Source organism: Ziziphus jujuba, chromosome 3 (genome assembly GCF_031755915.1).
Source record: "Ziziphus jujuba cultivar Dongzao chromosome 3, ASM3175591v1".
Taxonomy (NCBI): Eukaryota; Viridiplantae; Streptophyta; class Magnoliopsida; order Rosales; family Rhamnaceae; genus Ziziphus; species Ziziphus jujuba.
The window spans coordinates 2,806,457-2,812,017 of record NC_083381.1 but is presented as its reverse complement, the minus strand read 5'-3'; the positions used below and the strand labels follow the sequence as shown (position 1 = coordinate 2,812,017).

The window sequence follows — 5,561 nt, the reverse complement described above, 5'->3', positions numbered from 1 at the left end:
CACACACACACACAAAAGAAACGAAAAGAAAGAGCATCCTTGTAGAAAGTCAATAGAAAGCATTAAAAATAATTGTAGAAAGTCAATAGAAAGCATTAAAAATATATAATAAAAGATTACAGACAACCTATCAGTTATTCAGGATTTGGCTAGAACTCCAAGAGAATGGAGAATGGGGTTCGAGCAGTTACTCTCATGAGAAAGAAGTAACGACAGCAGAGCCTATGTAATTTTTGTTTGTTACATATATAAATTTAATAATCTTTAAATTCTCTGTTTGCTTAAAAAAAAAAATCATTAAATTTCTCTTCTGTATTGTCAAAAATAATGTTGTGTACAAATTTATATATATATTTTATGTAATTAATCATGTTTCATCAATTTTAGTCAAATTGCTTAAATAGAATATATATATATATATATATAGAGAGAGAGAGAGAGAGAGAGAGAAAGCATCAGAGTATTCTTAGCTTTTTTTCTTTTAATTATAAAAATGGGCAACATCTTCTAATGATTTGAGGGTTTAATTATTACTTAATAAAGTTCAAAAGACTTATATATAATCCTTTCTTCTTCTTCTTCTCTTTCAACTTTTCTTTTTTTTTTTTTTTTAGGGACAGAAGTATATAATCATTTGATAGTTCAAAGGTATAATATAACTTTTCCCTATTCTTGAAAGAAAAGGTATTTAAAATATATTAAGTTTTAATTTTATGGAAAATAATACATCTTATATGTTCGAACTCAGTTTTATTTTGGGATGCTACATAAGGATTGTAGAAGAATCCATAAAATTGTGCTACTGAAGTTCTTATCTTATGTTGGAAACTATTAACAAAGCAAATGTTTAAAATCACCACTTGCCCGACTAGGTTTTCAGTTTAAATCATTTATTAACCTGTTACCTCAAAACTTAATATACCACAAAACTTGTTATACCAATATGCTTTAAATCATTAATTAACTGGTTACCTTAAAACTAAATATATCAATATGTTTTCACATTGGAGAACATGTTCCCAACGAAAGTCTTTCTGCATATATATCTATAGATTTAGGGGTTTATCTAATTTGAATTTAAGATTACTCTAGCAAGTTTTTGAAACAGATTGTGGAAAAATTGACCATAAGAAACAAAGTTTTTCAATCAGATTGTGGAAAAAATACAATCTAAGTATTCCACTCCTGCATCACGGAAAAATTGGTAATAGTACAATGCACAAGACAATTCTAGGCATTTTCTACAACATTTTTGGGAAAAAAAAAATCAAATAACTAAAAAATGTAAAAAGCCTCTCCTTTTTAGCTAGATGTTTATTATAGTCGAGTTAGAAACTATCCCCAAGCAGAATGGTCAAACAGGATCTCCACAAGTTTCACGTTGACTGTTTGTACTCTGATGACATAATGGAAGCAGAACTAATATTATTAAAATAACAATTAGAACAGTAAACCAGGAAATCTAATGACTTTACCGTGCATGTGCTTCATCACTAGGGTAGATGATGTTATCTTCTCCTTCACGCTTGAATACATACAAGGATATAGAATATAGCAACCACAGAATTGATTATGCCTTTTACGCCAATAACTTGAAAAAGACAAGAAACGAGAAACAGAGTAAGTGACTGGAGAAAATTTTGAGCCCTGAACAATAAATGAAAATCTTCAATATCGAGAGAGAGACAGAGAACAAAGATCGCAGTAAATTTAGTATGGCAGTCGCCCAAAGCTTGGTTTTATATCAAGATATCCATAAAAGTCGAGTGCAATAAAAGTTAATCTGTTTACTCAATCTACGACCTTATGAGCAAATTTGCTACTTGACACTTTCCAAGTCTATGTACATACGTAAAATAATTATTGGCATAGAAATCTAGTGATGGTAAAATATAACGTTTTCAAGAAAACCAGGCCCTCAAACAACTATATATGGTACATTATCAAATAACTCAGCACTGCTTCTAAAGGTAAAAAGCGCAAGACCACATGATGTGATAACATAATAAGAAATGGAATGCACTCATACTCAAAAAAATTATAGTTGTTCACAAGAAAATGCCACTAACACTGCAAACTAGTGTTTCTCATGAGACAGACAAGAGGAAGAATATCTCACATTGATCTGTCTGAAATGAAGTAATGGAAAGAATAATAGGCTGAGAAGATTTTCAGTTACTAATGTACTCAAAAGAAATTCTCCAACCTTAATTATGTCCTTAAAGTAGTATAGATCATCAACAATTTTATCAATTTCCAGAAGTAGTTCTTTTCTCTTCATTGAGTGCGTGTCTCTCTGCATCAAGAAATAAATAAATGAAAACAAAAAATTGGTTGGCATACTGCATAATATGCAAATGCAAACCACTATCAACCTTCTAGATCAATAAAAGAGAGCCAGAGACCTATCTACCAAAGATCTAAAAGAACATACCCTTTAGCAAGGACAAGTTCATATAGATAAAAGGCAATGCTCTTTTAGCTTAATACCAAGTTCGAGAGAAGTATTTTGAGACTGGAGGAGTTGTTATGTATTGATAGACCATATCATCACTAACCACGTAACAAGAAGGATACTGTTGCGAGACACCAAATATGCATTTTATACCAAAAACTTAATGTGATCTTCTATTCACAAAAGGAAACACAAACACACAAAAAATAAAAACAACAAGAAATACCATTGTATATGCCGAGTTAATGCATGTATAGCTGTCTGAATCATCTTCTCCTCATGGTGATAAAATTTACGAGCCTCATTATACAGGGGAAATGAGACTACAGCTTCCTGTAAACAGCGATAAAAAATCAAATAAGCAAGACAGTAAGGAACTAAATTACTAATTCTTTCCCTTAAACTTGTAAATGGATTACCATCCTAGATTAGCAAAATAATCGTAAACCATAACAACAAATAAACGGTTGAATCACAATCCTCCACATGAGACACCATTATGTTCTATGAACACACAAGACAATTATAAAAATCAGACTGAACCTTGATGATCATCATCTAAAATCACTACGTGAACAAAGTAGAAACCAAGGCACACAAAATAGCCTTGTTTTTGGTCCAAACTTTACCCAAAGGGGCCACGAACAAAACACTCTTTTTTCTTTTTCTTTTTCTTTTTCTTTTTCTTTTTCTTTTTCTTTCCCCCCCTCCATTTTTATTACTTATACCTTTGATCTGTTTTACATCTATAGACATGGAGTACAAATCATTTGTAAGACAAAGTAAAAGCGAAAGTTCCATTTAAAACAGAAAATGCTCGAAGGCAAATAGTTCGTAAGCAAATTTAACATATACAAACTTATACTTACCCATGAACCTTAACAAGAAGACAAATGGTATACCTGTTTAATTTACAGCTCACTTATCCGGACTGAGAGAGAGAGAGAGAGAGAGAGAGAGAGAGAGAGAGAAGACAAGAGAACTAATTAGGAAGTAGCTTCACTAATCTTTCAAATATTAAATTCAAACTGATGCTATGTTGTGTGAGAGAGAGAGAGAGAGAGAGAGAGAGAGGAAAAAAAAACAACAACAAAACAAAATTAACTTTCCTATTTCAATAAAAGAGATCTAATCCTATAACTATTAAAGAGAGATAGAAAGCAACCTTAAAAATGATACAAAATATGGATCCAATCTCCTATATTGAAATCGTATTCATGTGCCATGATGTTTTTAGTATAGTTGTTGCTGAAAAAATAGTCTGCATTATAAAACTACAAATCCATCACCACCATTGTTAGGAGAAGTAATCAATTAGTAAGCAAGAATATTATTTTCTAGACCAAAAAAATATGCAGGACTGCAAATAATTACCGTAGTGAAAGAGAAAAAGAACTTAAACATTCAACAGTTAAATCTAAATAGGAATTAGATTTACAATCTTACAACTTACAAATTGCAATGTTCACTATCCATTTTCTGTATCACTACGCTCACACTGAAGCAACAGTGCCTCGATTTTTGAATTTCTACTAATCTTAAGCAAGAGAAGAAATTCTTTAAAACTTGGTATTCCATAAACAGCTCCATAAATTATTACAACATGTCCATTAAAATCAGTATCGAAACCAAAAACCGCCTAACAAAGAATGCTCTGCTAGAATTCATACTCGAAAATTATCGGATCTTTGTCTATCACCATGAGTAACCATTTCCACTAAAGACTGTGGTAGATCCACATTAGTGCCCACGCGCAAAAGAAGATCTATAGATATAAACAGCGCGGTTTAATATGATAAAATTGAAAGAAAAAAATGTAATAATAAGCATAGTTATGTTATTATGCATATCTACAACTTTGATAACCTGCAGTTCATTGATAATGGATCTATATCCACAGATAAGCTCCAAATTATACCAAGATTCTGATGATAATCATGAATGGAATAACTACATCCTTCAGAAATCCTAATTGATCAACAAAAATACTGTTAAATCTAAATGCATCTATTTATGACGGCAATCAGAGGTTATAAACAACGATCAGAAACAATGTTTTGCGAATTTTGGAAAGAAATTTGAGGAGAAAACTTACTTGAAATAACTAACGGTCGATGGAGCTCCAGAAAGAAAAGAAAGAATGAATGCTAATCTTGTGAAATAAATTCCAGACTCCATTATTGCCATCGAAATAATTATAGAATCACGCAATCATAGAAATAAATTCCAGTCAATTACCCTTAAAAAAAAAAAAATTCAATTAGACAGATACACGAACATATATATATATATATATATATAACTGATTATCTCATAGTATGGCCTAATTCTAGAGAGACATCCGGTTAAATTTCCGGTCTGGTGAGCAATACAAAGGGGAAATCGGGAAGAGAGAGAGTCAGAAAGAGATAGGAAAGAGGTAAGGAAATAAATAGTGAGAGAAAAAAAAATTACCGGCGATGAAGGATATCCAACCGGCGATTATTGAGGGACGTCCGGTGGAATTCCAGGTCCGGCGGAGGCAAAGAGTGAAGAAGACAACAGAGGAACCACCACCATTCCAATTTTTTTTTTTTTTTTTTTTTAAACTTCAAATATATTTTATCTGATTTGAACCAGGGCAAAAATGGTTTTGGCGTATAAAGTTTGTTTATTTTACTAAAATAATATTTGAGCCCGGTCAAGCCGTGAGCTAATTTATCATATACATATAATTCATTAATTATTTTTGTTTTCAAACAAGAATTTTACGCATGACTAAATTTATGTACCGAATTTTTATTTTATTTTTTTGTTACAAAAAGATTAAAAGAAAATGAAAAAATAAAATCCATGAAGAATGGGCTATGGTGGTATGGGTCTATGTATATATATTTGTTACAATTCAATAGTACAAGGTTCTATCATTTTATTCATCCAAAAAATATTCTATCATATTCAGTGGTATGATAATATCATTTTGCCTCCTTTTATGGCTTTTGCCATAAAGAATTTGTCTGATGTCTATTCTTTTTTTTAATAAAATCAACGGTACATTGTAAAAGGGGCATTGTGTCTTCTTCTATACTCATATACCTTTATGTTTTTTTTTTTTTCTTTTCTCAGA

The 5,561-nt window shown here is 31.1% G+C and overlaps 1 long non-coding RNA gene across 12 annotated transcripts; it reads right to left on the bottom strand.

Annotated features, from left to right (window-relative positions):
• Window positions 1-1,120: 1,120 nt before the first annotated feature.
• LOC107435249 (uncharacterized) lies at window positions 1,121-5,177 on the bottom strand. 12 transcript variants are annotated; one of them, XR_009638444.1, is made up of 9 exons: window positions 4,910-5,177; window positions 4,551-4,694; window positions 4,322-4,423; window positions 3,909-4,220; window positions 3,621-3,729; window positions 3,358-3,386; window positions 2,682-2,788; window positions 1,476-2,296; window positions 1,121-1,396 (listed from the first exon to the last, which is right to left on the bottom strand). It is a non-coding gene; the product is annotated as an uncharacterized LOC107435249 (long non-coding RNA). The 12 variants fall into 12 exon arrangements; XR_007242280.2 differs by having other exon boundaries at window positions 4,126-4,220; window positions 4,910-5,160; XR_007242275.2 differs by having other exon boundaries at window positions 3,621-3,716; window positions 4,126-4,220; window positions 4,910-5,153.
• Between the last annotated feature and the right edge of the window lie 384 nt (window positions 5,178-5,561).